Here is a 13080-nt window from a genome sequence, read left to right on the forward strand (position 1 = left end):
ATGTAGTTATTTTATTTTAATTTTTTTTTCACTAGAGGTCAGACCAGTACAATAACCGTTGATCAAATCACTCTCTCTTTGGCATACTGTTTGAAATGTAGTATAGCTTGTCTGTGTGTGTGTGTGTGTGCGTGCGTGCGTGCGTGCGTGTACCAGATGATGACCTTAATATGAAGGTTGAAACATCAGGAAATTAAAGTAATTATTTCTAACACAGTTGTAGTCTCCATAATTGTATTAAAATTATTTTAGTCCATAATTTTATTAAAATTACGGAGACTACAATATGGAGAATGCTAATCACCATGTAACACTAAAGGCAAGGATTCTGGTAATTCATGGAGATTTAACTCACAAGCAATGCAATCACTACGGTAAGCTCAACTGGCATTTTTAAAATGTTGTAGAAATTGCAATCTTATTCCTAACTGCATCAAGCTGAAAAGAAAATTCAGCTCGGCAAAGGCACTAAGAATATATAACCATATGGAGAAAGCAATGCTCAGAGATCAGATTCAAACTACTCGCAAAAACTTGCCATTTGCTCAAAATCAGGTTCAAAATTTAAAATTGGAACATTTAAGTTTTAAATCCAGATATTTGGGATATCCTTGAGAGGATTACTGACAACTACACTAATCACATCCTCGAAACAAAGAAAGTAAAACTTACATGTAAATTTCATAGACTTAAAAATCGACAATATTCAAATAGCCAACAGACATACTTGAATTTCTTCACAGTGAATGAAAACAGCCAACCCAAGTTAGTAATAACAAGAGCCACCAACTACCTTCAGTGAACACACTCATATGATCAATTTCTAACCACACCCTGAACACTGGTGAACTCTCACTACTTAGCAAAAGCTTAAACTTTGCTGTGGCGCCCAGGACTATTAACAAATTAGATTTTATATACTATATTGAAAGAAGCTTAAGATTTCTCCCAACCACCATAGCTGATAAAATGTTTGGAAACCTCAAACATTTTAAATTTAAATGATATGAAAATAATAACTAGCAACCTAACCAAATCTGAATTGGCAGCTTTGAAATCTTTAAAATCAAATCAGGACATCATAGACATTTAAATTAACAGTGCCACTGTTATTTTAAACTGAACAGCATATTTAGAAAAAATAAATCAATTAGTCGCAGACAACACCTATCAATTTGTTAACTATAACCCAACCAATCGGATAAAAAAGAAAACGGAAAAATTACTTAAATCAGTCACTTCTTGGTCCGAGGATACAGTTAAAAAACTATTTCTGCACTATGTTCGTTCCCTGAGCATTTATGGTTTACCCAAGATTCACAAGCAGAACATACTGCTCTGGCCGATAGTTGAAGGTATAGACAACCCCAATTATAATTTAGCCAAGAAACTATCACAACACTCAAGCAGTTTGTAGATCATATCCTCTTATATTAAAAACACACAACACTCTGTAAACAAAATAAAGACATCACACTGGAAAAAAGTGATTTATTAGCCAGTTTTGCCCTCTTCACAAATGTCCCAATGAATGATACAATTCTTCTTTTACAGGACAAATTCTCTCCTGATATCACAGCACTCTTTGCACATGTACTACATTCTGGCTATTTTGTGTGACAAAACACTTTCTACCTACAAAAAGAAAGCACAGCCATGGACTCACCATTACCTCCCCCTAATTGCTGACTTGTATATGGAAGCTTTTGAGCAATGTGCTCTAGATTCCTATACTCTTAAACTCAAAGTCTGGTTTAGATACGTTGATAATGTTTTCACTGTTCAGTCCCATGGCCACCAGATATTAGACACTTTATTCAGCCATCTAAACAAACAACACAAACACATACAATTGAAATTGAAAGTCAGAACACACTTACTTTTCTGATACACTTGTCACACATCTTCCTTCCAGCAGTCTTAGCTTCTCTGTTTACCATAAGCCTACACATACTGGCCCATATATACACATAAACTCCACCCAGCACAAAAACTAGGTATCATTAACACACTAAAAAATGGGGCTTTGAAGATTTGATCCAGTGAACAAGCACTTAAAGATGAATTAAAAGTTATCAGCAATACCTTCCTGAAAAATGGCTACAGCAGCAATATTATCAACAAAATTCTTCACAAGACTCCATTTAAAAACAAATATAAACTAGATTACAATAAAGCTGTAGCAATTCAAAACATTAAAGGAATATCAAATAAAATAAACAGAATACTACAGAAATACAATCTTAATGTTACCTTTAAACCTCCTGCAAAATTAAAGAACTTATCCAACTCATTGAATTATCCACTGACACAACCTGGAGTATAATTGAAAGAGATGGGATGGAATAACAGACTTCTGTGTTGAATCAGTGACTGGCTCTCAGATAGGTATCAAAAAGTTGTATATGGGGGTGCAGTATCTTGAAAGAGAAAGGTCACCAGTGGTGTGCCACATGGATCAGTTTTGGGGCCACTATTGTTCAATTTGTATGTTAATGATATTGGGTTGGGATTAACTAGTGATATCCAGCTGTTTGCAGATGATGCAAAACTGGGGAGAGCAATGCACAGTCAGGCTGATGTTAATGCCTTGCAAGAAGACTTGAATAGATTGCACGAATGGCAGGTAAGTGGAACTGCAGTTCAATGTTGCCAAGTGTAAGGTTTTGAGATTTGGTAAGCAACAATGGGATGCCAAGTATACACTTGGTGGGGAAACTTTAACAGAAGTAGAGGAGATGAGAGATCTAGTTGTGATGGTGGACAAGGACCTGAAATTCAGGGTCCACATTGCACAAGTTGTGAAGACATCACATCGAATAATGGCAATGATACGGAGAATCCTGGCATGCAGAAATAGGGAGGTTATGATGCCATTGTATAAGGCCTTGATCAGGCCTCATATGGATTATTGTGCACAGATTTGGTTGCCGGGTTTTCATGGTGACGAGGATATGTTGGAAAGTGTACATAGAAGATTCACAAAGGTAGTCAGTGGTCTTTGGAATGTGGAGTACAAGGACAGATTGAGGGAATGTAAGTTGCAGAGCCTCGTGAATAGGAGGAAGAGGGGGGGGATATGATTGAGACATATAAACTGGTCAGGGGTTGTTATCAGGTAGACATGGAAGAGATTTTTCATAGAATTGGAGAGGGAAGTAGAACAAGAGGCCATTGCTGGAAACTGTATAAGGAGGGTGTGAGCAAAGGAGTGAGAAGCAAGGTCTTTGCATGGAGGGTGGTAGATGAGTGGAATGCATTTCCTCAGTGTGTTGTGGATGTGGACACTGATTCAATGTGTCCACATCCACAACACACGGATGAGACGTTTTTAAGATTTAAGACGCACTTGGATGAGCATTGTATGCAATAGTGAGTACTTCCCACGATGAGTCTCTGACTCTATGGAGGTTCGGTTGTTGATGATAATAATAATAATAATAATACCATATTCATTGCACCTGTAATTTGCCCTATATAGATGAAACAGGATGCACAATTCCTATCTGAAAAAAAGGAACATATATTGTACATTAAATTTAATAACTATGGTAAAGTCAGCCTTTCTAATCATGCCCTGAATATTGTACATAGAATTAACTGAAAAGGCACCTATTGTTTACATCACACCAAAATGTGGTATGAACGTAAATTTAAGGAGGCCTGTGAAATTCTTATGAACTGCCCTAATCTTAACAATAATGATGGTCTAAAAATCCCAAGAACATGGAAGGCACATATTCTACCCACATTGCCTTTCTGTTTAAGAGTTAATTATAAATAGGACTGTTGGTAATCCAGTATCTTAACTCTAATATTATTATTATTTGACACCTCCAGGGAGTCCAAGGACTCATCGAGGGAGGGCACCTGCTCTATAACTCCGTCTCCACCATTGAATCACCAAATGACCGCAACTACACCAATCTACCACTGACCACCATTGGTATTTCCACAGATAATCACAAACATCCATGCCCACAGCAGGATTCAAATCCAAAGCCTTTTAGCTGGAGAGTCGATACGCTATCCACTTGGCCAACCAGGCTGGCATGGATAGTGTTTTAATTCATCTTTTGCTGTAATAAAACTATCTATGTGAAATTGTTCTCTGATGTTTTCATAAATAGAATATAGCTTTGATGTAGTTATTTTATTTTATGTAATTTTTTTTTCACTATAGGTCAGGCCAGTAGCATAACCTTTGATCAAATTATTGTCTCTTTGGCATACTGTATGAAATGTAATATAGCTTGTCTCTGTGTGTGTATATATATATATATATATATATATATATATATATATATATATATATATATGTGTGTGTGTGTGTGTGTGTGTGTGTGTGTGTACTCCAGATGATGACTTTAATATGAAGGTCAAAAAATAAATAACCAGAATTGATGGCAAAGGAAAAGAGATCTAAGATGTCAGAAGGAAAAACGTTTTCTATGAGTGTTAAAGTATCAATTAAGGGAATATTGGTAAACAGTGAGGAGATGTCAAAGTTTACTAATATGTCTGTGTTATTTAAGGTTAGATTTTCTATTAGGGTTTTAAAATGGGTAGAGCTTTTTTATATAGGATGTGGAAAGTCCAGTGAAAGGGGGGGGGTCAGAGAGTTAGCCAGCTGTTTAGACAGTTTGTTGCAAGGTGTGTTAGTAACATCTACTATTGGTCTTAGTGGGGAATTAAGTTCGTGGATTTTTGGTAAACCGTATATTGGGGGCGGGGGGCAGAAAAGTTTGCGTTTTTTTCGTAATGTCCAGAGTCCAGGAAGATACTTTTTTAAGTTAATTTTTTTAACTTGTGTTTTTGTGAGATCGTTATTTTTCTTGGAAGAACAAAATCTACAAGCAGATAGAGGGAACTGCCATGGGTTCCTCCCTCTCACTCCTGCTTGTCAATTTTTATATGGAAAATTTCAAAAAACGAGCCATAGACTCAGCCCCTCTCAAACCTTCTATCTGGCTAAGATATGTAGATGATGTGTTCTCTATTTGGCCTCATGGCCCAGACACATTAGACTCCTTCCTCAGTAGCCTACATCCAAGAATCCAGTTTACGATGGAAAAGAACAATAGTTTACTCTTCCTAGACACCTTAGTTACACACCTTCCTAATGGTACATTTTCCTTCACTGTAGACAGAAAACCTACACACACAGGCAGATACATTCACAAACTCTCCCACCACCACGACCTTACTCAACAATATGGCAATATTAAAACTCGAACCAAGAGAGCCCACAATCTTTGTTCCAGTGGAACCACGTTTGCAACTGAACTTGACCACATACACAATACCTTCCTCTCCAATGGCTACAGCAATCATACTATTAAAAAAATAATCAGTTTCTCCCCCATTCCCTGGTCATCTCTTCAGAAAGAGTTTAGAAATGCCATCACTATACCCTACATCCATGGCACATCGGAAAAAATAGCCAAGATTTTAAATAAGTACAAGCTACACACAGCATTTAAACCTCACTGCAAACTTGCTACCCTTATCCGTTCTACAAAAGATCAGCTCCCTCCTCTCTCAGTGCCTGGAGTTTATAAAGTACCCTGTTGCTGTAAGTCCATTAAACCTTCACCCACAGGATCTCTTGGGAAAAAAATCACCATACTCCACCATAGTAAATTCAAAAAAGAGAGACTATTTTTAGAATCCACAGCAGCTCTCAGAAATCAACCAAATCTAAATAAATATGGTTACATTAAGCTTCCTAAGATTTGGGAAACACTAATCATCAGAGATCCCACCTTACATTCCAGGCCACCTACAGCTGCCCATAGAGGTCGCTCCACCTAGATAGGACTTTAGAGTCACCCACGTGGTGGGCTTAGTACTGTGTGGTATTTGTGTGTATGTTACATTGGTTTTTTTTGTAATCCCTGAAGATGTCTCAGTGACTGAGACAAAATATAGGAAGTATTAAATTATGTTTTAATCCTTTCTGAGTGCTGTATACAGTCCATTAAGCCTCCAACATGATGTCCACACAGCACTTAAGCCTCAACACACAGACTCCACTTAAAAACACATGTAAACTAGATTACAATAAAACTGTAACCATTTAATTCATTAAAGAGATAGCAGATAAAATAAAAAATACTACAGAAATACAATCTTAATGTTACCTTTGAACCTCCTGCAAAATTAAAGAACTCATTGAAGGATCCACTGGCCCACCCTGGAGTATACCATATTCATTGCACCTGTAATTTGCCCTATGAAACAGGCTGCACAATTCCTATCTGAAGAAGGGGAACATAAACTGCACATTAAATTTAATAACTATAGTAATCTGACCTTTCTGGTCATGTCCTGAATACTCTACATAGAACTGACTAGAAAGACACCTGCAGCTTACGCCAAGACATGGTATGAACATAAATTTAAAGAGACCCCTGAAATTCTTATCAACCACCCTAATTTTAACAATAATGGTGGTCTAAAAGTCCCAGAGATATGGATGGTACATATTTTACTCACATAACCTTTTGATCTAACAGTTATTATAGTTACAATGGTAGTAATTACAATCTTAGCTTTAATATAACAAACACTTATGTTAAATTGTTGATTAGGCCACCAATTCTGTTGTATTAAAAGTATATGTTTGGATTTGTTCTTTGATGATGTTATAAGTATAGCTTTTCATGTAATGTTTTTTTTTTTCCACTAGATGTCAGACCAGTTGAATAATAGTTGATCAAATCATTTTCATTTTGGCATATTGTTTGAAATGTAATATGGCTTGTCTTTGTATATATATATGTATATACTCCAGATTATGACCTTACTATGGAGGTCAGAATGTCAGGAAATAAAAGGAATCCTAGCTAATTTCGATATGTGAATTGTAGAAAGAAGAATGATTGTGGGAGAATGATATACACTGAGGAGTATATAGTAAAGATGTTAAATGAGCACTTCATTAATGTATTCCATCCTTGTGCTTGTAACGTAATGCAGAACATTGGAACAGTGGGATTGGGGAAGGAACCACTGATGATGTTGAGCAAGCAAGAGGTATGTGAGGAATTGAGTAAATTGATATCAGCAATTGATGGTATATCACCATGTGTCTTGGGAATGTTCTAGGAAGTTAACAACAGTTTTAACTTACCTTTTTAACATTAGTCTTAGATTGGCCCAAGTTCCAAAAGAGTAGAAAGGGGACAAAAATATTCGGCTTCATAAAGGGGGTGATAAGTCTTTGAATTATAGGCTAGTCTGCTTGTCTGGAGTTGTGCTCAAAGTGTTGGAGAAGCTAGTGAAGACAAAGATTCAGAACTGGGTTGACTGCAGAAGAATTCTCTTTAATGGACAGCATGATAAATAGATGAAACTGTATGAGGCTAAAGACTTGGGAATGATTATGGACAGGAAGTTGAAGTGTAAGAGAGCATATGCATAGGTAGCCAGAACAGCACATCAGATTATGCGGTTGTTGAAGAACACACTAACAAGCAGGGATAAGGAAGGTATTGTTCCCCTTTATAAAACTTTAATAAAGCCACATCTGGACTACTGTACACAGATCTGTCACCTGGATTCCATGGGGATGAAGAAGTGTTGGAGAGGATCCAAAGGCAAGTGACAGAGACAAAAGTCTATGAATTGTTCCCTATGCAAATAGATTAAAGGTCTGTGGGCTTCAAAAACTAGCTGATAGGCAAAAAAAAAAAAGAGGAGAATATGATAGAAGCATATAAGTTATTAGAGGGCTTATCATCTTTATGGCAAGTTGGGAATAGCAGCCCATGCTCTGGATACTTCTTCATGGGATTAAATGGAGGAAGACATCAGTTTTATGCAGAAATCACTATAGGTCTGAAAGACTTTTTAGAATCATCATCATTGCTATGAAGCAGTCGCCTAACTTCAATAAGTATGTTTGCATTAATTTGCCAAAGATAGGGAGACAGTCATTCTGACACCAGATAGCCTGACTTCTACAAATTAACTTTATGGTTAACTGGCCCATTATCCATAACCATTTTAACCACAGTTAAAATTTGTGTTCTGAAGATGCTGGGTAGAAAACCAGCAAAATATTAATAAGTTACTAAATTGGTATAGTTTTTTCTTCTTGATGTTGTTTATACTGTAAAACACTTCTTCTAGCCCTTTTTATAACCAATTATGGTTATAGGCCTCTCCTCCCTCCATTTTTCTTCTTTCTCTGTTGAAGGTTTGCCAGCCATCTCCACTAGATCATCCTTCCATCTTCTCTCTCTGGTCATCCAGGCATTCATCTTCCTTCATATGGATGCCACCGTGTGATTGTCTTTGTCCATCTCTCATTTTTATCCATGCAGTATGTCCTGCCAGTCTCTATTTTAGTTTTAAAATCTCTTTCTCTATGTCAAACGCTTTTGTTTCTTTTCTTTTATTTTCATTCCTTATTTTGTCTTGCAGTTTGATGTTTAGCATGGCTCTCTCCATTCTGCACTCAGTTTTTCTCATTCTGTCAAGTATTTGTTTGGTTATTGGCCATGTCTCTGATCCATGTGTCATATTCAAGATGATGCATTGGTTCAAAAGTTTGGATCTATTTTATGATTTTATTTGACTGTATAGGAATTTTTTCACTTTGCCAAAAGCCATTCAGCCTAGCTGAATTCTTTTTATTTCTTCTTAAATGCTTCATTTTCTTAATATTCTTCCAGGGTATACTTATTCTTGTGCATGTTCAATTTTGTTATTCTGTTATCTAGCTTCCTTTGATATTTCAAAGGAAGCTAGATAACAAACAAATATGTCATTGTTTTAATTTTTTCATAGTTATGTATAATTCTACTTTATTTGATACTGTCTTTAATTCATTCACCCTTTCTTCTAGTTCTCTTTTGTTGTTTGCTATTCATCAGCATATCATAAATGATATTAATATTAATCCCTTTGTCACTCCAACCTAGTTCACTCAGGGCATATTCTAATACTGCATTGAATAATTTGGGTGAAATAGTATCTCCTTGGGATACTCTTTAATTTGGAATGGACTACTGTGTTCATTTATAAGGATACTAGCACTTGCTTTTTCATATATTTTATGCTTTATATAATTTTGGCTTACTCCTTGTTTTTTCATTGCTATTAAGATTGCTTGTTTTTCAACGTATCTCCTTGGGATACTCTTTTTTTTGGAATGGGCTACTGTGTTTATTTATAAGGATACTAGCAATTGCTTTTTCATATATTTTATGCTTTATATAATTTGGGATTACTCCATGTTTCTTCATTGCTATTAAGATTGCTTGTTTTTCAACTGAATTGAAGGCTTTTTTTTTAATATAATCTATAAAAGTTGGGTGCAATGGTAAATTGTACCCTCTGCATTTTTCTTTTAGCCGATTCAAATGGCCGATTGCACTAAAACTAATTTCTGAATCCAGTTTGTTCATTAGGCTGAGCTTCATCCAATAATTTGGTGATTATGTTATTGTTTTTATAAGCAGTTTAAATGCTTGTGACAGGAAGCTTATAAGTCTCTAATTTTGTATCGTTTTATTTTTTTCTTATTACTCTTTTTGTGCAAGAATATCATGTTAGCATTGTTCCAGCTGTTTGTTATATCCTCTTTTAGGCAGTTATCAAATAGATTTCTTAGTTCTGTTAATATTTCTCTCACTGCTTTCATCATTTCTGTTGTAGTTGGTTAGAAAAACAGTGAAATATTAGTAAGTTCAATAAATTGGTTTATCAGTTTATTTTTTCCTCCATCTTCTTCTCTGATCTGATTTTCCCTTTCAGGTGTTTCCAACCTTAGATGACTTTGTAGGCATTGCCCACAAAGTATTCCTGATGAGATTTTTACAGGGTAGTTCACCATTGCCCCCCCCCCCCCCCCAGTTATCCGGGCTCGGAACCAGCATATGACCAGGACATATTCATGACTGTAATCCATGTGTGTTCACAGGGCCGGTTTGCCTGTTCTGGGGGACGAAAAACCAGAGTTTCCGGGAGAACTCCCCCCCTTCCCACACACCTCTGTATGAGACTGGCTAACTCACCTTTAGTTGAAAGAGACCAGATAAAGGTTCCTCACGTCACTGACAGGAATTGAATCCAGGTCTTTCCGACCAGGGCTTCGTCTATACTGACTGAGCTATGGAGGCTCTCATCTTCTTCTGCCATTCTATTATTTTTCATATCTTTCATTTGCATTGCTGTGTATTTCTGGAACACTTTCTTCTTCATCTTTTTCTGGTCTCCATGCAGTAGTGTTTTCAACAGTGCTTGTGGTGTTATACAATTTCTGTAAGTTCTACTGCATTGCTTTTTTCTTCTGCAATTAGCTGTCTTCTTTTCTCCAGCAGATTTTTTGTTTTCTCTGAGAGGATTTTGTTTTTAACATTTTTACCTGTTGCCATCTTATGTGCACTTTCTATAATGAAAAAAAGTACTGTCTAGCCCTTTCTACTATGCTTTTTTATATTTGATGTCTTGTCCATGAAAATCTTTTAGTATTATTTCTTTTTTACCTAGTGTGAGATTATTTCATAGTGCTTTGATATGTTTATCTATTTCTTGTATCTTTTTATATTCTTTAATATATTTTCTGATTGTTTCATTTATTTCTGTAAGTTCTACTGCATTTCTTTTTCCTTCTCCAATTGGCTAGAAGCTAATTGGAGAAGGAAAAAGAAATCTTCTTTTCTCCAGCAGATTTTTGTTTTCTCTGAGAGGTTTGTTTTTGTTTTTAACATTTTTATCTGTTGCCATCTTATGTGCACTTTCTATGATGATTAGGTTAAGATTTTCCTGTATGTTATACATTTGTGGATTTTTATTTTCAATCGAGTTGCTTCTTTGATTATATAATTTTTTTTGCAATGATGTAAGTAATCTGTGAAACACTATTATGAAAAATCTCTTTTTCTCACATTTCAAGATGGCACTAGAACACTTTTTTATGTTGTTATTATTGTCGGCTTTAAAGAAGTAGATCCTTTCATGTACAGGCAGCATCTTTCATATTCACTGTTTGTAGTGTGAGACTTGGGATCACATTCTGTGGCTGTTAATTTTTGCCCACCCTCATATTGCTTTATAATTTTCATCCCTAGATCAGTTTTGGTATAATTATATGTGGGTTTTCACTTTCTTTTCCACTTCTGTCATTTTTCCGATCATGATCATAATCTACTGCAGCACCTGAAAATACTAAACGTTATCAAAGTGTATGAATACGAATACACAGTACGTGTGTTTTCAGTAAAAAAAAAAAAAGCAAGGCTGCAGTTTTTGCTAGAAATTTTTTCCATAATCTTTTCGGCATAATTTACATGAGGTTGAATTTATCAATTTATCTCATCTTATTTTCCTTTTACCCTCTTTTACCTTGCAGTGTCGAGGGTTTATTAATCATCGGACCTAAACCATTCGCAGGATAAGGTGGTAAGCTCTACATCCCGGTGCATCCTATGTCCTTGAGTTCTCAAGGCCGGTTTGCTTGCTTTGTGGGATGAAAAATCCCAGGATAAACTGGGGGGAAAACCCTACTGTCCATGCCCAAGACCGGCTAACTTGGCTATGGCTGAGTAAGATCCTTCAGCTCCTCATGTCACTGACAGGAATCGAACCCAGAATACTTCTTCCCCAGGCATATGGTTGCAAAGCACACAGCCACTAGGCTAACTGTGCGGACAAGTCAAATGTAGCTCAGAATCTGCTTGTATCTCATCTGTTATTGTCGTATTCATCTTGGTCACACAGTTATGTCTACTAAGATATGAATGGTGTGACCAGTTATATAACTAATAGGTAATTATTCAGTCATTTGCTAGCTCTGCCTTTTTCACTTATTTTTATAATGTTCAAAGTGCCTTGCTTCAATTCTGTTGAGTTTAAGGTTGCTCGAGTAGCTGATGTTTCAATGTTTGCCATGGTTCTTTGATGAAAAGAGTGGGATTTGTTTAACTAGGCAGTGCCTCCAGCTGGCATAATATTTGTGTATATTATACCATCGTTTATTTATTATTATTATTATTTTACTTATTTATTTATTATTATTATTTATTTATTATTTTTTTTTTTGTGGTGTAATATACCAGCTCATCCTCATTTGTTCACTTGTGTGTCAAGGTGAATACCTAATGGTGGGGTGAACAAGAGGACTGGAAACTAGTGGGTATCCCTGGTCAATTTTCCACGTTGCTCATGGTCTATTTTTATGCATCTACCACCCACAATAGGTTATGAACCTATAATATAAATATATTAGTACTGTAAGCGAGTTAAGGAAATTTTTATCATTATTTTATTTACGTTTTTTGTATTTTTATATGAATGTTTATATTCATTCTGTTAATTGATTTTTCTTTATTTATTTATTACAAGTAAATTACACAGTTTTAACAATTATTAATCTAGATTTACGGCATTAATGTATCCATCTTTTCTTTAATAAAATTAATATATAGAGGAGACAAATTATCCATATACTAACTAAATCAGATACTGTTAAAGATATCTTTAACGTATATTATATATAATATAAAATGTATAATATACGTTAAAGATATCTTTAACGTATATTATACCCAAGTTAAAAAACTTTCTACATCTATCTCTCATCCTGAGAATTTTATTTAATAAGGTCAAAGCACCTTATGGTAACTTGTTTTGGTAAAATATTTATAAGCTCTGATTACTTAAAACTCGGTATTTCTAGCCTGGCTCCCACTGATGAGACCTCAATAAAGGTCGAAACCAGTCTGGGTAGTGGCCTCTTGCCTTTAATACATAGCATCATACATCTCCTCTAGGAGATGAGCTTTGCATTAAGGGTAAATATCAAGAATAGTGATTAGAGCTTATTCGACCTTTACCACGAGTTGCACTACATATGGGTCAGTTAGACTGGCACTACTTGCAGGTGCAAATTTGACTTGTCTGTTTGCTTATTTGGGAAATGGATTAAACCCAGGTTTATATTTAAAATAGCTTGGTATCTTTAACATATATTATACCCAAGTTAAAAAAACTTTCTACGTCTATCTCTCATCCTGAGAATTTTATTTAATAAGGTCAAAGCACCTTATGGTAACTTGTTTAGGTAAAATA

The 13080-nt window shown here is 35.5% G+C and overlaps 1 protein-coding gene across 2 annotated transcripts in view; it reads left to right on the forward strand.

The window, feature by feature from the left end:
• The window catches only part of LOC150097914 (uncharacterized), a 156961-nt gene that overhangs the window by 87977 nt on the left and 55904 nt on the right, over nucleotides 1-13080 (forward strand). The window lies entirely within an intron of this gene.

Source organism: Typopeltis vanoorti, chromosome 16 (assembly GCF_054136105.1).
Source record: "Typopeltis vanoorti isolate ZY-2024b chromosome 16, IOZ_Tvanoo_1.0, whole genome shotgun sequence".
Classification (NCBI taxonomy): domain Eukaryota; kingdom Metazoa; phylum Arthropoda; class Arachnida; order Uropygi; family Thelyphonidae; genus Typopeltis; species Typopeltis vanoorti.